Below are 22,565 nucleotides of genomic sequence, written 5' to 3'. Positions count from 1 at the left end.
GTACTCTGAATCCAGTGATCCGAGTTCAAATCTCTGTGGGACCTATTTTGCCACCAGTTTGCGCAGGACAATGTCTGAAATACTTTTCGGCACCTTTTAGTCCAAAAAAATTAACTAACGTAGAGAGTGTGGCCGCATTGCATCGATGCTCAGTCTGTCTCTTTAGGGCAGTTGTTCTCAAACCTGTCTTGGAGGCACCCCTGCCCTGCACATTTTTATTGTCTCCCTTATTAGACACACCCAAATAAGGTCTCACGGTCTCTACTAATGAGCTGATGATTTGAAACAGGTGTGTTAGATGAGGGACACATTCAAAATGTGAAGGGCAGGGGTGCCTCCAGGACAGGTTTGAAAACCCCTGCTTTAGGGAACTGTGCGTAAAATGGCACTGTTTTGCAACCAATTTGCACAGGACCATGTCTGAAATACTTTTTGGCAGCTATGAGCCCAAAAAAGCTTACGTGGGAGTGTGGCAGCATTGCTGTCAACGCTCAGTCGGTCTCTTTAGGGCAATGGTTTTCAAACCTTTCCTGGAGGCACCCCTGCCCTGAACATTTTGTATGTCTCCCTTATTAGACACACCCAAATCAGGTCTTGCAGTCTCTACTAATGAGCTGATGATTTGAAACAGGTGTGTTAGATGAGGGGAAATGCGAAATGTGCAGGGCAGGGATGCCTCCAGGACAGGATTGAAAACCACTGGTCTAGGGATGTGTGAGTAAGAGGGCAGTAGCCAACTTGGAGAATGCGGGCATCGATCCCGCTACCTCTCGCATGCTAAGCGAGCGCTCTACCATTTGAGCTAATTCCCCTGGCCTTTCAAGAATGACGAGCATAGCTGGGGATGATGGGTTTGAAGCAAAGAGGCTGTCCCTCCTCTGGGCTTGCTCCTTTGCACTGGCCGAGATTATGTTGTCGAATTAACAAAGAGATTAAGCTTTTGTGTTTAAGGACCTTCTCGGTCTTTTTATGCCAGTATGCATGTGTATGGATTCTTGTATTATGTAGGCTACCTTGGAACACTCGGATCATGCAGACAACTTCTCACCTCTTTTGCTCACACTGACTTAAAGTCTAAGGAAGCGGTTCTCAATTCTAGTCCTCGCTCCCACCAGGTCTGCATGTTTTGCATGTCTCTCTTTGTTAGCACACCTGATTCGGATAATCAGCTCATTAGAAGTGAGCTCCTAGTGATTGACATGGTCCCTACACACTGTTCATTGCTTCCCACTCCCTGAGCAGGGGAAATCCGTCAAAGTATACTTCACTTTGGAACATTGGTTCATGGATTTGTGCTGCGCAACTTCTTCACACATGGAGAAGTGTGACATCATTTACCTCTGTATACCTCGATACACCACTGTATTACTCACTATGAATTGAACATATACATACGCTTTGAACTTGAATCACGGAGGGATTTCATGTGATGTCCAGTTCTCAGGGCACTTACGTTCGAATGGAACAAATGTCTGAAGCTATACAAGAAACTTACAAAATGTGAAGAGCAGGGGGCGCGAGGACTGGAATTGAGACCCGCTGGTCTAAGTGACATCTGACCGTTTCAGCTGTCCTCCCTAACATCCCTCTACATGTTAGATACAGCCCCATTTTTAGGTCAATTAAGAGGCCAACTTGCATTCGTTAGCCTTTCACACTGTCTCGAGGACTTTGATTGCTTCCATGTTAGTTCATGTTCCTTCTTTTGTTCATTCAAAATATATAGATGTCTTCATCATTTAATGCTCTCTTAGCTTTTATTTAAACCAGTGTTTTTGATAATATCAGCAGGTCTCATCTCAGCCAGAAGATCTCCCCCTTCTGTGGCCACAGACAATGCCACAGCAAGACCAGAAGTGGGTGTCGGAAGCACTTTTTAGGGTTGGTGCAAAGGGAAAGCTGGAGCTGCGTGAAAACCTACAGTTGTGGTATCACCCCCCTCCACCAACCCTGTTGTACCACCAAGCTCCAACACCTGATTTTTTTCACAGCGTCTCTTGCTCTGGATGCCATATAAGCTGTGGAAGGTGCGGCTCCAGTGTACTAACCCTGCCTGTGCCACGCAACAGCTGTGTGGTGGTGGACTGCACAGGAGGGTACGACAGGTGTTAGACATTGACAGATACTGCAACCTGGTGACAGAGACCCTGATCTGCACCAGGTGTAGAACCAGCTACCTGTCCTGGAGTCATGCTGTGCTGCAGCAGTTGGACCTGGCCCATCGATCTGAATTCAGGGTCATCCTCACACGCAAGTAATTATTTTGCAGTCATTTTCACTTATGTGCTACCTTTTTTGATAAATAGTTCCTACAATAATTAGATACCTTACAATAAGATACTTAAATGAATACTTTTTTCCAAGGTATGCCTGTGACATTCGGGTTCTTCGCTTGCTGCGTGAGAGGGGCATGGGGAATGGCCCAGTGAGGATCATCGGCCAGCCGAGAGAGAACCACAGTGAGGAGTGGTTGAAACGTGCGCTTCGGTACACATCAGAGTGTGTGGCCTTTTTTGATAATCGTGGCCTGCATCCGGTGCACTTCCAGGAGCCACCACCACTTGCTTCAGTACCCAGCTACAAATGGCTCCTCACTGTATACAGTCAGGACATTCTCAACAGGCTCGATCACATAAAGGCCAGCATAACATCCACGTATGGATCAATTTTAAAAATGGATTCAACTAAGAAGGTCAGATAAGCTGCTTACTTGACTGTACCCTTATCTATAATGTATTTTTAAACCGAGAGAGCTTTATTTTTTTCAGTGTAACTGATTTGGATGCCTGTTGTATTATTTGCTATGCTTATTGTTTCTTTCAGATCACCAAGAAGTTGAGCGGGCCTGCGAAAGGCACAGCACAGTGGCTTACCTCAGTGGGCAATGAGATAGGTCAGGTGCTGATGAGTGTCCTGACTGCGAATGAAGGGGCTGGGTTAAACCACATGGCTGCAGGGCTCATGGAGCGATACCGGAGTGCTGGTGTTGATCCTCCCACTGTCATTTATGTGGACTGTGATTGTTGCAAGACAGTGGGAGAGACTAAATTGAAGAGGCGGTTCAGCGGCTGGCCCGATGTCATCGTCCGCCTAGACATTTGGCATTTTATGCGACGTCTGGCAGTAGGGTGCACCACTGATGCCCACCAGTTGTACCCTACTTTTATGGCTAGGCTGTCATCCTGTATTTTTGAGTGGGATGCAGGGGATCTCACTCTTGATGATGCTCTTGGTGTTCCACTACTTGACAGTGTGAGAATGCAGCACATCTGGAATATCCAGAGGCGGCACGTCACCTGTATCCAAGATCCTCCAAATGTGCCGCTCTATACTGAAACTGGAACTACAAACAAGAGTGGGGTGGTTCTAAAAACCTATCGTTGTGCCAGAGGCTCCACATCCCTGGAATCATTTCACTGCCACCTAAGCAGATTTATTCCAGGTTTGTCATGTCAGAATATACCACATTTTGCCACTAATTCATGTTTATCAAGATATTTGCAGATTAAATTTTCTGTTTTGCATTTTCTCAAAGCAATATTTGGCTTTCTATTTCTTTTTCTAGGGAACAGCGCAAACAGCCTGAACTTCCAGATTTATCTCCTGGAAGGTTTATTACGCTGGAATCAGGACCGGGCTGAAGCTGCTGTTGCAGATGAAGGTTCAACTCTGCGCTCTTACACAGGGGAGCTGGTTTACTCTGTCAATGAGAACTACAATAAGTTGTATGGCAGGAAATTGGTCCCAAGCTTCACTCGACCTGCAGTATACACAGGTAAAAATATTTTGATAAATGCAGCTCTTGATGTAGCATGTTTTTGTTAAAATTACAATTGCTTTTGGACAGTAATAATGTAATTTTGACATATCAGAGAAAAATTATACTACCAGAATATTTGTACATTATTCTGTGTTCTAGGTTTTTAGGGGAGAAAATAAAATACATAGTAGAATATAGAGTAATCCTGTCTTTTTATGATACCCTCTGAATTAGATATATATTGTTCATACAGAAGTGGACAACAAAATATGTACTGCATTTCTGAATAAACCTTTCTGCATAATTTCCATTAAAAACGTTTTCTGTTACAAATATTTCCTCAGGAGAGCTCATTGGAGTACAGTACTTGTTGAGGCAGAATAGTCAGCCCCTGGAGGACATGTGCCCTACCTCTGAGAGGACCTCTCATTTGCTGGAGGAGATAGATGTGGAGGAGCAAGTGGAAAGGGATGAGGGTTTCATTGATTTCTTTGGAGAGGAAGCCACAGTGGCAAATCTTGTGGCATCAGATGACTTAATCCTTTCAGGTCCACCAGTTCTACCAGCTGCACCAGTTCCCAGTTTCCAGGCTCCTTCAGCTGCACCAGTGCCCAATGTAGCTGCACCTGTGCACGAGTACAGCCTGTTGTGCCTCCACAATATAGCCACCAATTGCATACCTACCAGATGCCACCAGACACAGCTGGACAGGCAAAGACCAAGTTTAGAAAGATTGGGCCCTCAGCTACCTGTACATCTGCCACAGCAACTTCAATCTGGCCATCAGCCGTACACCCTCAGCGTTCAGCCACGTCCACCCAGTTAAGGCCAATTTGTCCCAGGCCGACAGCACCACACCCATTGGTTCCTGACACACCCACTGCCCCTGTTGTGTCTCAGATGTTTCTGGTGCCCTGCCTATTTTGCAACCAGTTTTCGCAGGACAATGTCTGAAATACTTTTCGGCACCTTTTAGTCCAAAAAAATTAACTAACGTAGAGAGTGTGGCCGCATTGCATCGATGCTCAGTCTGTCTCTTTAGGGCAGTGGTTCTCAAACCTGTCCTGGAGGCACCCCTGCCCTGCACATTTTTATTGTCTCCCTTATTAGACACACCCAAATAAGGTCTCGCGGTCTCTACTAATGAGCTGATGATTTGAAACAGGTGTGCTAGATGAGGGAAACATTCAAAATGTGAAGGGCAGGGGTGCCTCCAGGACAGGTTTGAAAACCACTGCTTTAGGGAACTGTGCGTAAAATGGCACTGTTTTGCAACCAATTTGCACAGGACCATGTCTGAAATACTTTTTGGCAGCTGTGAGCCCAAAAAAAGCTAACGTAGAGAGTGTGGCCGCATTGCATCGATGCTCAGTCTGTCTCTTTAGGGCAGTGGTTCTCAAACCTGTCCTGGAGGCACCCCTGCCCTGAACATTTTGTATGTCTCCCTTATTAGACACACCCAAATCAGGTCTTGCAGTCTCTACTAATGAGCTGATGATTTGAAACAGGTGTGTTAGATGAGGGGAAATGCGAAATGTGCAGGGCAGGGATGCCTCCAGGACAGGATTGAAAACCACTGATCTAGGGATGTGTGAGTAAAAGGGCAGGAGCCAACTTGGAGAATGCGGGCATCGATCACGCTACCTCTCGCGCCTACTGCTTCCCACCGACTGAACCAAAGTAAGCCCAAAGTAAGCCCACATGAGCCAATTGCGTTTCGCCTGTGGCTTACTTTTGACCAATCGCGTTCCGCCTGTGGCTTACTTTTGACCAATCGCGTTTCGCCTGTGGCTTACTTTTGAACAATCGCGTTTCTCTTCCGTGGCTTACTTTTGATCAATCGCGTTTCTCTCCTGTGGCCTCCTTTTGACCAATCGCCGTTGTTGTCATCTTTGTTAAAGGTAAAGCTATTACTTTATTCATTGAAAACTGGTCATTATTTGTTCATATACAGTGTGTATTTTTGGTAAATGAATCGTGTCAGTATAGCTAGCTAGCGTGTACAGTTCATGCTTTCTTCAGTACCTGTGAACCTGTAACTTTTCACATGATAAATGATCAGATAAGTTAAATTTATCGACCGTCAGCTAATTAAGCTATGCTACTGCCAACAATGATGTGTTTATTGTCTAAGAAATCATGGTTTCTGGGCCCTATGTATGAAAATAATGATTAAACTATTTACATTTATATTTGGTATTAACACATAATAACACACACACATTTTAATTGTAAAAATCGTTACCAAATTGTTGTGGAGATATGGAAAACTGCATTTACCAAGAAATAATTGATATTTTCTAAAATAATGTAATAATAATGACTTTTTTTATAAAAAAACATTGAGAGTCTTAACTAAAAACAAACAAAAAAAGGCCAAATGTATCCATATGGGCCAAAGTATGTGGGAATAGTGCTCATTTTAATTTAGGTAGACCAGAAAGTTAAAAACACAGAAAAATGGCTAAGATTTTAAGAGGTAAAAGCACCTGGTGTAACCCTGGGGTAAGATGACAACATTTGAAGTATGATATATTTAATGTAATATTTTGTAGCCTGGTGTGTGTGTAATCATGGTTTAAGATGACAGCATTGAAAATAAAAGGACATTTCAGACTTCATATTGACGTTACATATTTTATATGTCAGGGATTCCTGTCCTTTGTAGAAAACTCATCTTCAGGACAGTTTATGTCATGGCCATGTTTATTACCACAGTAATATAGTTTATGCGTAGCTTGTTAAATTATTGTTACACACCTAACATACAGGTGTCTTATAGATTGCAAAAGGTAGTAGTCTTTTTCTGATTTTCATTTCAGAAAATGTATGCATATGCCTCTTTTCAACGGCAATCGGCAACATCAAGCCGACTCCTCATGGCACCTTCGGCGGAGGCGAGGCGCCTTGAAAATGTGGAGTCTGGAAGGGCCAAACCTAAGGAGGAGGTGCTGTCAGAGGCCAGTACTTTTGTCAGCACAAACGGTGGAGACCCCAGTGACCAGTTTTTAGTACTGGCTCACTGCAAACTTCAGTTTGGGAAGTACCAGGGCCAGAGATTTAGATGGCTCCTGGAAAACTCTCTGGGGTATGCCGTGTATTTGGTGCTCAGCATTTCCAATGAGACGGCGCAGACAACACCCCTGTCAGAAAATAAACAACTGTTCCTACAGTACTCTTCTCAAATTAGAGAGATGGCAGAAGAAGTGGAGAAGTATCAGAGGAAGCAGGAAATGCAGGCAGAAGCCCGGGCAACTGGAGACCAGGGCTGCTTGATGGTGGAGTTTGGTGACTTCCAGGGCCGGTCCATGAAAGATGTTTATGAGGACCAGAGCAAGGAGGCTCAAGCACTCATCAGGTACCTCGTTAAGGCAGATGCCAGGCCCAAAACCAACATGGCCATTTTCAAGACATATGTCCTGAAAAGACGGGCTTCTGCTGTGGGCACCAGCGTACGTCAGCCTGCACCTCACGCTGCAACCTCCAGTGCTTCTGCAACCACTACACCTCCACCTGCAGCTATCCAAACTGGTGTACAGAAGACCGCAACTGTGAAAGCGATGTTGGCACGTGGCAAAAATTTGTCGCCTTCACAGCTGGCGAAAAAACTCACATCACCAGTTAAACCCTGTGAGTAGGAGTGTGAATATAGAATTTTACCTACAGCATTTCTACATATATTAATTTATCATTATGGCAAACTTGTCAACTTGCCGTTTCCAGATCCATTATTGCAGTCCACTTTACCTCCTCCAGCAGCAGAACCCCCAGCCAAACATTTGCCCCCCATGCAGCTTTTCGCTACTGGTAAGTAAGCACCATCTTACATATGTTTGTCTCTGTGTATTGTTCACAATGATAGTTTTAACATTTGTGCTCCAGGCAAGTCTGTTCCCACTGCTGAAGATGACGATGAGGAGCTGGTATTTGCTGCATCACAATGTGAAGCACAGCTAAATACAGGTGTGGCATATGACACAAATGCACATATTACAAGAATGTTTTGTGAAAACACACTGAGAAGCGTTATTTCTTGGGGGAAAATAATCAACATTTTAAAATATGTTTTGTTTACAATACAGAACTATATCATATCATGCCTCAAGCGGGATGCTTTCTTTGAGTGCACTTCTTCAAAACCGTAAGGATTTTTCAAGGTGTCAGTGTATTTATTTGCGTTTCCGAACTTACCCGTTGTTAGATAATCACCAGATAACTTTTTCACACCGCTTGCTCTTCTCACACACTCTTCAGCTCTCCCTGAGCAGACAGGATGGTGGAAATTCATTGTTCTAATGATTAGAGGAACAGTTTTTCCTTACTCTATCTGTGTGTATGCTTCATGTCCGTGGGCTTCGTTGCTTTACACTTAATTCATCACACCACATTTTCCTTCATCCATTCCATCTGATCCTCATTCTCAGTGAGCTGCACTGATTCCATTCTCCTTAAATTAATATAGTGTATGCTGTGTTCTTTGCTTCCTTAACACTAGTACCACTTTCTTCACTCTCGTTCCTAAATATAACATAATAATTATGAATACTTGTCCAAAAATTGTGCTTTGCAGGCTGTTTGTGCGCTGCATTTATGGCATATTACTATCAAATGCAACAGTCATCCTTATTGTTTTTTACTATTCACTCAGAGGACTGTGCTGGTCCATCTCCATCAGTGGAAACTGCCAAGGCACCAGCTCCTTCACATCGCCAGCCACCAGCTGAGCTTCCAAGTCACTGGAAAGATCAACTTCCACCTTTCCAGCATGAGTGGATCCGGAACACACTATTTAAGGCCAACCCACGAACCGGCAAGTCAGAACTAGTGTCCCAGCTGAAACTTTGGTGGTATCCTCCTCAGCCCCCTTTAATAAACACTCAGCCCCCTGCCTCACCTGACCTCTTCTTCTGTCGGCCCCTTTTCTTATGGATGCCGCTGAAGATGTGGTTATTTCCTCTTGTCTGTGTTCGCCCAGACTGTGGTAAGCACAGACTAACAGCGGCAGGAATTTACCGCACCGTGCGTAAGGTCTTGGACATCGACGGGTGGTATGACCTTGCCACTGAGTATCTGCAGTGCAAACGCTGCAAAAAGAAATATCCTGCCTGGTCTGAGGACATCCTAGGACAGCTGGATATGGGCCACCGCAGTCAGTTTCCAGCTTTGCTGACATACAGGTAATTCATAATGACAATCATTCATTATTAGGTGCTTTTATATGGGTTATTTTTTACCAACTAAAGCATTTGCATGATTATACTGTTGCTTCCTTAGATACCCATGTGACAACCGGGTGCTGAGGATGATGAGGGAGAGGACACTGGGCAACAGTGTGACTCAGCTTTACAGGAAGCTGATGGAACAGCCCAGTGAGGCATGGACACAGCGTGTCTTGCAGTACCTGACTGCCTGCGAACCATTCACAAGGTCCTCCCTTGTGCAGCCTCCTGTGTTTGCTGATCCTCCACTTTTACCTGCCCTGCCTAAACCTAAGTGGCTGTTAGCCGTGTATGCCAGGGATGTTCTGGGGCGACTGCACGAGGTCAAGGCCAAATTAACATCTGTCTTTGGCTGTGTTCTCAAGATGGATTCGACAAAAAAGGTATCAAAGCCCTGTTTATATCCAGAACTTTGCCAGATATGGATATGTGTGTGATGTGCATACATAAAGAGCACATCTTTTATTTTTCCCAATAGGTTACAAAGAAACTTGCCGGTGCTGCTTCAGGAACAGCTGCCTGGTGCACAAATGTCGGAAATGAACACTGCCAGGTCCTTGTCTCTGTGCTGACAGCTGCCGAGGGACATGGACTGGACTCCATGGCAGCTGGTCTGATGAAACGCTACCGAGAGGCAGGAGAGGCAGCCCCAAAAGTGATGTACGTGGACAGGGACTGCTGCAGGCAGTATGGCCAATCGCGGGTGAAGATCATGTTTTCGGAGTGGGATGAGCTTGTAGTGCGCCTCGACATCTGGCACTTCATGCGGCGATTTGCTGCTGGTGTCACGACAGAGGCTCATCCACTCTACGGGATCTTCATGGCACGTCTGTCCACGTGCATCTTTCAGTGGGATCCAGAGGATGTGGCTGCTCTTCGCTCTGCAAAAGAGAGTGACCTGGCGGCAAAGAAGACTGGCCACATCTCAGAAAAGGCGGTCAGTGCTCGCATTACCCAGAGGGAGTTGGCACTGCACTGCCGGAGGAGGACCAGGGGGGTGGAGGAGACCGCCAGATTGATTGGGTCACTGATTGATCAGTTTGACAGTGCGGATGGGAAGGACACCCTGGGAGTTCCTCTGCTGGACCACGAACGGATCCAGCAGATATGGAAGGAACAGCGCAAGCACGTCCAGTGTATACAAGACCCAGAGGACTTTCTGCTGTACATGAAGACAGGGACATTGAAGAAAGGCAGCGTGGAGCTGTGCTGCTACAGGTGTGCTCGTGGCTCTACCTCCTTGGAGTCGTTCCACCTCCACCTGAACCGTTTTATTCCAGGTATTACATGCATATGGATTATTATTTTTCTGTAGAAAATATAAGCACTGTAACTGCTTCCATCACTTTAAAGTAATGCCGCATTAATAAATGTCACACTCTACATTACAATTACTTTTTAATGTCATTAGCATTGACAAAGCTGTCTTGACTAACAAGTCACTAGTAATACAGGAATAAGTGACAATCATTTTTAATTTAGTTACACAACTCTATTAAATGTAGTATACAAGTTACTTCAGAGCACCTTATGTGTAGTACATATATTGTACATATGTGACATATAAAACCCTTTTTTATATATTTTTTAATATTATTTAACTTTTAGGAACCAGTGCCAGCGATGCGCATTTTCAGGCCTATCTCCTTGAGGGCTTGATGCGTTGGAATGATGACCGAATGGAAGATGCCATAAAACGGGCGTCCTCCATTCGGACATATGGCAGTGCCATGAGAGAGGCTGTGGACCGGCTTAGCCGAACAGTCTTTGGGAAGCCCTGGGATGAGCGCTATCGCCCTCCTGGAGCATATACAGGTAAGAAATTTAATTTGTTCTTTTGCAATATTCTATTAAGTTATCTATTTAGCCTCCAATGTACTTGATAAATTATTAAGAGCACTTTTTTCTTTTTTTATTATTTTATTATTGTAGGTGAATTGCTGGGAATCGAGTACCTTTACAGCCAGACTGGCAAAACACTGACTCCAGTGCTCCAGAACCCAGAGGAGGAAGACCGGCTGGTGGAGGAGGTTGATGATCAGGACCTGCTAGATGAGGGGTTTGAGGAAGAGAGCATGGAGGACATCACAGTTCCAGTGCTGTATGAGGATGACCCCTGCCGTGATCTCAGAAACAGCCCCTCATCTTTGCCTCTGCCTCAGTCCCCAGCATCACTGGCTGAGCTGTCCACATCATCTGGAGGAGAGGGACAGTATCTCGCCCCTGCCTCTTCAGTGCTGTCACAGCCATCTGACACTGGAAGCAGTGTCTCCGGCGAGGCTCAGGTAAGACACTCTAAGGGCTTTATTTTGTTTCAGTCTCGTTTTATTCCAAATACACTACAAGCAAGGTGTTTTTTTTTAAGCCTGCATTTATTTGATTCAAAATACAACAAAAGCAGTAATATTTTGAAATATTTTTACTATTTATACTGCTATCCATTTGAATATATTTAAAAAAGTAATTCAGTCTTGTGATTTCAATGCTGAATTTAACATCATTACTCAGGGCACACGATTCTTCAGAAATCATTCCAATTTGCTGCTAAAAAAAACGGGTGCCGGGTGCTATATTATTATTATTATTAGGTTAAAAATAGCTTCTAGAGATTTTTTGTTTAGGTTTCTTTGATAAATAGAAAGTTCAGTATATATTGTAACATTATAAATGTCTTTATCATCTATTTAATGCGTCCTTGCTAAATAAAAGTATTAATTTCTATAATTTAATACTAAATATATAATGATTTAAATGTTCTGACTCCACACTTTTGGATGGTATAGTGTATAATGTTAAAAAAGCTTTTTATTACAGATAAACTCTTATCTTGGATCCTTCTATTCATCAAAGAATCTTGAACAAAATGTACACAACTGTTCTAAATATTGATGATAATAATATCAATAAAAAAAGGTTTCTAGAACAACAAATTTGGATATTTGAATGATTTCTGAAGATCATGTGACACTGAAGACTCAGGAATGATGCTGAAAATACAGCTGTGCATCACAGAAATAACTTACACTTTAAACTATATTCAAATAGAAAGCATTTTTATTTTAAATAGTAAAATTATTTCACAATATAATGACTTTTGTTGTATTTGAATAAAATAAATGCAGGCTTGTTGAGCAGAATTCTTTAAAAAATGTAAAAAAATATTTCTGTTTAAAGGCTTTTGACTGGAAGTGTATATTAACACTAATCTGCATTTACTAGGGAGCAGTCATTGGACCTGATGGCATCGCTGGGTGGGACAAGGTCCAGGATCTGGCTGGTTTCCTGGTGGGTCTTCGTGAGGCTCCTTACCTCACCGACCTGCAGGTGACAGAGGCCATCCAGCTGTGGACAGTTCTCCCTGATGTTGATAAACAGCGGGTCAACTATCAGCCTCGACATCAGCCTCAGCTGACACATGGGCGCTTTAAGGCACCGAAGCGGTCCGGAGTCACACCGGGTGTGGAGAGTGTGAAACGGTGTCTGATTGGACATCCTGGGGGTCCAGCACAGTGGCCCAGCACCAGCCGCTTGGTTGAGGCCATTTGTATGAAGCTGTGTGCTTTACACAAGTCACCGACCAAGATGGCTGGAGTTTGCACCCCCAGGTGGTCTAAAATCCTTTCAGATTACCACCACATCCGAGACCTGGTGCTTAACAGTCGAAGGCTGATGGATGAAACAATGATCCAGCTGTTTGAGCTGAACCAGAGGACACTCATTCAGTGGTAAGCAAGGCACATTATTTGGTTCAAGGGAACTGAATACTTCTGTACACAGACACACACACACACACACACACACATATATATATATATATATATATATATATATATATATATATATATTTTTTTTTTTCAAGTAATTAACTTTCAGGTTTCAACGGCAGCAGAAGAATCAGGAAATGAGTGTCCTCGCCCAGGGACTGACTCCATCTGACCCAATTGATGTGGCTGATACGCAGCTTCCTCTGCCGAGGGAAAAATTGGATGACGTGCCATCAACATCAGGCCCAAAACATCAATTTATCCTTCCGCCAAATCGAGAAGGACAGGCTCCAATTCTGCGACCGGGTCGCCGGCCCACTTCTGCCAAAAGGGAGTGCCCTATCGCACCCGTCCCCACAGCAGCAGGAGTTGTGCAGCCCATTTCAGCACCTGGGTCACTGTTAGGCACACTAGTCCTTAACCCAGACATGACTGTGTCGATGGTGATTCCATCTTCTGGTGCTTTGACATCCGGTCCAGGCCCAGCTCCGCCTGCTCCTGCGCCTGCTCCGGCGCTGCTGCTTCTGTGTCCCGTTACACCCAGAGGAACAGGTATAACTGCTTCCCCACAGCCAGAGAGCTATCTGTTTCCAAGTTGGCCTCCTCCCTTCCGGGACTGGAATTGAGACCCGCTGGTCTAAGTGACATCTGACCGTTTCAGCTGTCCTCCCTAACATCCCTCTACATGTTAGATACAGCCCCATTTTTAGGTCAATTAAGAGGCCAACTTGCATTCGTTAGCCTTTCACACTGTCTCGAGGACTTTGATTGCTTCCACGTTAGTTCATGTTCCTTCTTTTGTTGATGCTGGAATAGCTCTTTTTCCTTGGATTAGGGAAAGAAGGCTAGTTGGTCTAGGGGTATGATTCTTGCTTTGGGTGCGAGAGGTCCCGGGTTCAAATCCCGGACGAGCCCTTGTTCAGGTTAAAACGTGAAGCTTTATTGTCTCATTGCATTCACAAACATTATGGCAGGTTTTTTCCAATCAGGCAGACATGGATGGCTAAGCCAGCGATCTGAGTTCGAATCTCGGTGGAGCCTGTGTGCTTTCTCTATAAAGTCCATTTTTTGTTGGAGCGTCCATTCAGGTATAAGTTTGAGGGCTCTTGTACGTGGGTTAAGGGGACCTTAACCCACGTACAAGCTGTAACTCTGCCAAAACGGGGCCAAACTGAACCAAAATCGGGTCAACGTCAGACCTCCAGAAGGCCTACCGAACACCGCTGCCCCCCATCCATAACACCCCGGGGGGCGGAGTTATGGCCCCCCACATTTTTGATAGTCAAATGAAAGGAAGAGACCTAGCGACTTGAAACTCGGTGACGTGATAGCCCTCGAAGGGCCCTTTCTGAAGCCACCTCCCCCAAGTCGATAGACCCCCGGGGGCCAGAGATACGGGCCCGCAAATGCAAAAAGTCCCAAAATTTGACCGGCCATAACTCACCCAAAGAGAGGGGAAAAAACACCAAACTCTGGTCAATATTAGACCTTGGGGACCCCTATCCGACGACACCAACCCCATGTTCCTATGACCCTGGGGGTCCGAGTTACGGCCCCCCAAACTGTGGGATTTGAACCGTTATAACTCAAAAACCGGACCACCCAGGAACTCGAGTGTGGTCACATACGGTAGACCCCTCGACCCTCTAAGGATCCCCTGAATTTCAGCCCCGGGGTCCACCGCATCCCGGAGAAATTAGCCAAAAAAGAGTACCATCCACCCCCCTCGCACCTACTCATCCATGCCGGCCAGGGTGCACCCTCCCCGGCTAGAGAAGGCAGCTCGAGGGGGGTGGAAGTCGGAAATTTTTTTTTATTATGAAGCCTAGAGAAAACGCTTGTACAGTACTCAGGGCACTCAGAGGAATCCATTTTTGTAAGTTTTATCCCATTATACTGTAGAAATATGCATAGAAAAATGTTAACCAATATGTCACAGACTTTGCCAAGCTGTAACTCTGCCAAAACGGGGCCAAACTGCACCAAAATCGGGTCAGAGTAAGACCTCCAGAAGGCCTACCGAACACCGCTGCCCCCCATCCATAACACCCCGGGGGGCGGAGTTATGGCCCCCCACATTTTTGATAGTCAAATGAAAGGAAGAGACCTAGCGACTTGAAACTCGGTGACGTGATAGCCCTCGAAGGGCCCTTTCTGAAGCCACCTCCCCCAAGTCGATAGACCCCCGGGGGCCAGTGATACGGGCCCACAAATGCAAAAAGTCCCAAAATTTGACCGGCCATAACTCACCCAAAGAGAGGGGAAAAAACACCAAACTCTGGTCAATATTAGTCCTTGGGGACCCCTATCCGACGACACCAGCCCCATGTTCCTTTGACCCCGGGGGTCCAAGTTACGGCCCCCCAAAACGTGGGGTTTGAACCGTTATAGCTCAGGAACCGGACCACCCAGGAACTCGAGGGTGGTCGCATACGGTAGACCCCTCTAGGGATCCCCTGAATTTCACTCATTATACTGTATGCATATAAATATGCATATAAATTTATGTCCACGGGAGCGCTATGGAGGTCCCGCTGAATAAATTGTAAATGGACATTTTTTTTGAAAAAACCTCCCATTTGCCATTTATTCAGCATGCCTTTCCTAATGGTTCCGTGGACAGATCAATTTTAGCGATTTCGTGGTTGAAGTCTCATCTGCTGTACTCTGCAAGCTCCCAGGAATCCATATTTGTAAGTTTGAACCCATAACATTGTAGAAATATGCATATAAAAATGTTGGATTTTGGTTAATTTCACCACATGTGGTTAATATTAACCAAAATGTCACACACTTTGCCAAGCTGTAACTCCGCCAAAACGGGGCCAAACTGCACCAAAATCGGGTCAAAGTCAGACCCAAGTCCCTGAACCCCCGGGAGGCGGAGATACAGTGCCCCAAATTTGGTGTCCATCCAATATGAATAAATGGCAAGTGGGATATGTGTCCACCTTAGGTTTAACAAAAAGCAATTCTAGTAAATTTGATTTAATTAAATATAGGCAATATTGTTGATCAAAACCCCTGCAGTGTACTCAGACAGCCCAGCAGAGTCCATTCATGTAAGTTTTATCACAATATACTGTAGAATTTGCATAAAAAATAATGTCCACGGGAGCACTACGGAGGTCCCGCTGAATAAATTGTAAATGGACATTTTTTTTGAAAAAACCTCCCATTTGCCATTCATTCAGCATGCCCTTCCTAATGGTTCTGTGGACAGATAAATTTTAGCGGTTTCGTGGTTAAAGTCTCATCAGCTGTACTCTGCAAGCTCCCAGGAATCCATTTTTGTAAGTTTTATCCCATAATACTGTAGAATTTGCATAAAAATGAGCGTTGAATTTTGGCACATATGTGAACCACATGTGGTGCGTATCTCACTTTTCATTAAATAGCAACTTTATTTAACTTTATTTATTTCAAATGTGTGTTATTGTTAATGAAAAGACCTTTACTGTACTCAGGACACCCAGAGGAATCCATTCATGTAAGTTTTATCCAATAATAATGTAAAATATGCATAAAAATTTATGTCCACGGGAGCGCTATGGAGGTCCCGCTGAATAAATTGTAAATGGACATTTTTTTTTTAAAAACCTCCCATTTGCCATATATTCAGCACGCCCTTCCTAATGGTTCCGTGGACAGATAAATTTTAGCGGTTTCGTGGTTGAAGTCTCATCAGCTGTACTCTGCAAGCTCCCAGGAACCCATTTTTGTAAGTTTTATCCCATAATACTGTAGAATTTGCATAAACATGAGCGTTGAATTTTGGCACACATGTGCACCACATGTGGTGCGTATCTCACTTTTCATTAAATAGCAAATGTATTTAACTTTATTTATTTCAAATGTGTGTTGTTGTTAATGAAAAGACCTTTACTGTACTCAGGACACCCAGAGGAATCCATTCATGTAAGTTTAATCCAATAATAATGTAAAATATGCATAAAAATTTATGTCCACGGGAGCGCTATGGAGGTCCCGCTGAATAAATTGTAAATGGACTTTTTTTTTTAAAAAACCTCCCATTTGCCATTTATTCAGCATGCCTTTCCTAATGGTTCCGTGGACAGATCAATTTTAGCGATTTCGTGGTTAAAGTCTCATCTGCTGTACTCTGCAAGCTCCCAGGAATCCATATTTGTAAGCTTTAACCCATAACACTGTAGAAAAATGCATAGAAAAAATGTTGGATTTTGGTTAATTTCACCACATGTGGTGAATATTAACCAAACTGTCACACACTTTGCCAAGCTGTAACTCCGCCAAAACGGGCCAAACTGCACCAAAATCGGGTCAAAGTCAGACCAGGGGGACCTCTATCCGACGCCACCAGCCCCAAGTCCCTGAACCCCCGGCAGGCGGAGATACAGTGCCCCAAATTTGGTGTCCATCCAATATGAATAAATGGCAAGTGGGATATGTGTCCACCTTAGGTTTAACAAAAAGCAATTCTAGTAAATTTGATTTAATTAAATATAGGCAATATTGTTGATCAAAACGCCTGCAGTGTACTCAGACAGCCCAGCAGAGTCCATTCATGTAAGTTTTATCACAATATACTGTAGAATTTGCATAAAAAATAATGTCCACGGGAGCACTACGGAGGTCCCGCTGAATAAATTGTAAATGGACATTTTTTTTTAAAAAACCTCCCATTTGCCATTCATTCAGCACGCCCTTCCTAATGGTTCTGTGGACAGCTAAATTTTAGCGGTTTCGTGGTTGAAGTCTCATCAGCTGTACTCTGCAAGCTCCCAGGAATCCATTTTTGTAAGTTTTATCCCATAATACTGTAGAATTTGCATAAAAATGAGCGTTGAATTTTGGCACACATGTGCACCACATGTGGTGCGTATCTCACTTTTCATTAAATTGCAACTTTATTTAATTTTATTTATTTCAAATGTGTGTTATTGTTAATGAAAAGACCTTTACTGTACTCAGGACACCCAGAGGAATCCATTCATGTAAGTTTAATCCAATAATAATGTAAAATATGCAAAAAAAAATTATGTCCACGGGAGCGCTATGGAGGTCCCGCTGAATAAATTGTAAATGGAAATTTTTAAAAAAAAAACCTCCCATTTGCCATTTATTCAGCACGCCCTTACTAATGTTTCCGTGGACAGATCAATTTTAGCGGTTTCGTGGTTGAAGTCTCATCAGCTGTACTCTGCAAGCTCCCAGGAATCCATTTTTGTAAGTTTTATCCCATAACACTGTAGAAATATGCATAGGAAAAATGTTGGATTTTGGCTAATTTCACCACATGTGGTGAATATTAACCAAAATGTCACACACTTTGCCAAGCTGTAACTCCGCCAAAACGGGGCCAAACTGCACCAAAATCGGGTCAAAGTCAGACCAGGGGGACCTCTATCCGACGCCACCAGCCCCAAGTCCCTGAACCCCCGGCAGGCGGAGATACAGTGCCCCAAATTTGGTGTCCATCTAATATGAATAAATGGCAAGTAGGATATGTGTCCACCTTAGGTTTAACAAAAAGCAATTCTAGTAAATTTGATTTAATTAAATATAGGCAATATTGTTGATCAAAACGCCTGCAGTGTACTCAGACAGCCCAGCAGAGTCCATTCATGTAAGTTTTATCACAATATACTGTAGAATTTGCATAAAAAATAATGTCCACGGGAGCACTACGGAGGTCCCGCTGAATAAATTGTAAATGGACATTTTTTTTTAAAAAACCTCCCATTTGCCATTCATTCAGCACGCCCTTCCTAATGGTTCCGTGGACAGCTAAATTTTAGCGGTTTCGTGGTTGAAGTCTCATCCGCTGTACTCTGCAAGCTCCCAGGAATCCATTTTTGTAAGTTTTATCCCATAATACTGTAGAATTTGCATAAAAATGAGCGTTGAATTTTGGCACACATGTGCACCACATGTGGTGCGTATCTCACTTTTCATTAAATTGCAACTTTATTTAACTTTATTTATTTCAAATGTGTGTTATTGTTAATGAAAAGACCTTTACTGTACTCAGGACACCCAGAGGAATCCATTCATGTAAGTTTTATCCAATAATAATGTAAAATATGCAAAAAAAAATTATGTCCACGGGAGCGCTATGGAGGTCCCGCTGAATAAATTGTAAATGGAAATTTTTTAAAAAAAAACCTCCCATTTGCCATTTATTCAGCACGCCCTTCCTAATGGTTCCGTGGACAGATCAATTTTAGCGGTTTCGTGGTTGAAGTCTCATCAGCTGTACTCTGCAAGCTCCCAGGAATCCATTTTTGTAAGTTTTATCCCATAATACGGACCCTTGGGAGTCGTGTCCACGAACCCGCTAGGCTGAAAACATTCAAGTATATGGCAGGTGGGACTTTTTTTAGAAAAGACCCAGGGGCCCGAAATTCGGATCGGTGGGTCCAGGGGCCGCCCCGAGTGAGCTGCCGAAAGCGCGGGGCCCTAAGGCGAGGGAAAAATTCGGAGCCTCCTGCACAAAATCTCTCCCTTGGCCCTCTCTGACTCTTACATGATCAGAGCCTTTTTAGAGATTTCAGGGTGCCGGACGGGTATTTTTTTTTCAAGGTCCTACAGCTTCGTGCTTCAGGGACATGGGAGAGGGGCCCCTGAGATGCGAGAATCTGGAATATGGGGGCCCTACGTCCTATTGTCTCCGAACTGTGGATGTCCCACCTTCAATCAAAACGTGTACCGATTTGGTGGACGTGGGGTCACTTATTTGACTGTTTGACCCCTAAAGAAGGTCATAGGGCCACCAGACTTCTATGCCCAGTTGAGTGGGTTCCCATGAGACACATATCCAAAATTCGGCCCGATCGGACCCTTGCAAGTCCTGTCCACGAACCCGCTAGGCCAAAAACATTCAAGTATATGGCAGGTGGGACTTTTTTAGAAAAGACCCAAGGGCCCGAAATTCGGATCGGTGGGTCAAGGGGCCACCCCGAGTGAGCTTCCGAAAGCGAGGGGCCCTGTGTCCCTCGCGAGTTGTGTCCACGAATCCGCTAGGCCGAACCCATTCAAGTATGTGGCGGGTGGGACTTTTTTAGAAAAGACCCAGGGGCCCGAAATTCGGATCGGTGGGTCCAGGGGCCGCCCCGATTGAGCTGCCGAAAGAGCGGGGCCCTAAGGCGAGGGGAAAATTCGGAGCCTCCTGCACAAAATCTCTCCCTCAGCCCTCTCTGACTCTTACATGATCAGAGCCTTTTGAGAGATTTCAGGGGTGCCGGATGGGATTTTTTTTTTCAAGGTCCTACAGCTTCGTGCTTCAGGGACATGGGAGAGGGGCCCCTGAGATGCGAGAATCCGATCGGGCCGAATATTGGATATGTGTCTCATGGGGGCCAACTCAACCGGGCATAGAAGTCTGGTGACCCTACGACCTTATTTAGGGGTCAAAGAGTTGTGTCCACGAATCCGCTAGGCCAAACCCATTCAAGTATGTGGCAGGTGGGACTTTTTAAGAAAAGACCCAGGGGCCCGAAATTCGGATCGGTGGGTCCAGGGGCCGCCCCGATTGAGCTGCCGAAAGAGTGGGGCCCTAAGGCAAGGGGAAAATTCGGAGCCTCCTGCACAAAATCTCTCCCTCAGCCCTCTCTGACTCTTACATGATCAGAGCCTTTTGAGAGATTTCAGGGTGCAGGATGGGAATTTTTTTTCAAGGTCCTACAGCTTCGTGCTTTGGGGACATGGGAGAGGGGCCCCTGAGATGCGAGAATCTCGTATCTCGGGGCCCTACGACCCATCGTCTCCGAAGGGCGGATGTCCCATCTCCAATATAAACGCGTACCGGTTTGGTGGACAAGCGCTCCCTTTTTTGACCCGTTGACCCCTAAATAAGGGGTCAATAGTAATAACCAACTTCTATGCCCGGTCGAGGTGGCCCCCATGAGACACATATCCAAAATTCGGCCCGATCGGACCCCGTCGAGCCGTGTCCACGAAACCGCTAGGCCGAACACATTCAAGTAAATGGCAGGTGGGATTTTTTTAGAAACGTCCCAGGGGCCTGAAATTTGGATCGGTTGCTCCTGAGGGCCCCTAGAACGTGCTGTCAAAAGCGCGAGAACCTAGTGCGATGCACTTTTTCCATGGGTCCTACGACTACGTGTTTCAGGGCCCTTGTTGAGGGGCCCCTGAGATGCCAGAATCTCAAATCTGGGGGCCCTACGACCTATCGTCTCGGAACTGTGGACGTCCCACCTCCCAACAAAATGCGTACCGCTTTTGTGGACGTGGGGTCCCTTCTGTGACCGTTTGACCCCTAAAGAAGGTCGTAGGGCCACCAGACTTCTGTGCCCGGTCGAGGGGATGCCCTCGAGACACATATCCAAAATTCGGCCCGATCGGACCCTTGGGAGTCGTGTCCACGAGTCCGCTAGGCCGAACGCATGGGAATAAATGACAGGTAGGATTTTTTTAGAAACGTCCCAGGGGTCCCAAATTTCACAGCGGGGTCCGTGGGGCCCCCCCAGTGACCTCACCGAGACCGCGGGCCGATCGGAGCGACTTGCATCGGCGACCCCGAAATGGCCAGAGGGGGCGCCGGTGAGCGCCCGCTGGGCGGGGACGCCCACCCCCCACCTCTGGGACCCTTTTGGGAACGTTCCGTGAAAATAGTGGAAAAGTGGACAAATAGTGGTTCCTTGGGACCGGGGGTCCGGGTCGGGGGTCCTCGCGGCTCGAGGGTCAGATCCGCGATGATAATGGTTAAATGGACAAATAATGGGTTCGTGGTCATGGGGGTCCGCTCAGCGGACCCATATGGCGGGTGGACTAAAAGCAGCTCGCTGGGATGCGAAGCCCACCCTAGAACAGCCCCGGCCATTGGTTTAATGGGAAAAAGGCCAAATAATAGGGTCCTGGAAGCGAATACCCCCAATGGCCAGCAGAACGATGGCAAAAGGACCTTTATAGGGTTCGTGGTCACGGGGGTCCGCACAGCGGACCCATATGGCGGGTGGACAAAACGCGGCCCGCTGGGATGCGAAGCCCACCCTAGAACTGCCCCGGCCATTCGTTTAATGGGAGAAAGGCCAAATAATAGGGTCCTGGGAGCGAATACCCCCAACGGCCAGCAGAACGATGGCAAAAGGACCTATATAGGGTTCGTGGGAGGTGGGGGTGGGGGTGGGGGGGCTCCCCCGGTGGTCAACATCACCCCCTAGAGGTGTCAATACTTGGTTTACTGCGGATTCCCTACGGAAAAGGGGGGTAAGCCGACTCGTCCCGTTGGCCAGTTTTCTAAAGGAGAAAATGGATCCAAATTGACAGTACAATCCCTTCGAACCATTATGCGGTATATGGCAATTTAAATGAATGGGGTTTTTTCCACGAACCCATTATGTGTACTACCTTGCCGCAGGAAAAGATAAAACAGCACTAGTTTGGCGATTGTGCCAGTGTTTGTGGCCCTGTGAGTAACAGCTGCACCAGTTAAAGGTTCCATGGTGTAATGGTTAGCACTCTGGACTCTGAATCCAGTGATCCGAGTTCAAATCTCGGTGGGACCTAATTTGCCACCAGTTTGCGCAGGACCTTCTCGGTCTTGTTACGCCAGTATGCATGTGTATGGATTCTTGTATTATGTAGGCTACCTTGGAACACTCGGATCATGCAGACAACTTCTCACCTCTTTTGCTCACACTGACTTAAAGTCTAAGGAAGCGGTTCTCAATTCTAGTCCTCGCTCCCCCAGGTCTGCATGTTTTGCATGTCTCTCTTTGTTAGCACACCTGATTCGGATAATCAGCTCATTAGAAGTGAGCTCCTAGTGATTGACATGGTCCCTACACAGTGTTCATTGCTCCCCACTCCCTGAGCAGG

The 22,565-nt window shown here is 45.5% G+C and overlaps 3 non-coding genes across 3 annotated transcripts; 2 read left to right on the top strand and 1 right to left on the bottom strand.

Moving 5' to 3' along the window:
* Positions 1-739: 739 nt before the first annotated feature.
* Positions 740-812, bottom strand: trnaa-agc (transfer RNA alanine (anticodon AGC)). The gene has a single exon. It is a non-coding gene; the product is annotated as a tRNA-Ala (tRNA).
* A 12,774-nt stretch (positions 813-13,586) lies between these two features.
* trnap-ugg (transfer RNA proline (anticodon UGG)) lies at positions 13,587-13,658 on the top strand. The gene has a single exon. It is a non-coding gene; the product is annotated as a tRNA-Pro (tRNA).
* An 8,522-nt stretch (positions 13,659-22,180) lies between these two features.
* trnaq-cug (transfer RNA glutamine (anticodon CUG)) lies at positions 22,181-22,252 on the top strand. Its single transcript has one exon. It is a non-coding gene; the product is annotated as a tRNA-Gln (tRNA).
* Positions 22,253-22,565: the final 313 nt, after the last annotated feature.

Source organism: Carassius carassius, chromosome 8, assembly GCF_963082965.1.
Source record: "Carassius carassius chromosome 8, fCarCar2.1, whole genome shotgun sequence".
NCBI lineage: Eukaryota > Metazoa > Chordata > Actinopteri > Cypriniformes > Cyprinidae > Carassius > Carassius carassius.
The sequence above is the reverse complement of the archived record's forward strand: the minus strand, read 5'-3'. Positions and strand labels throughout refer to the sequence as shown.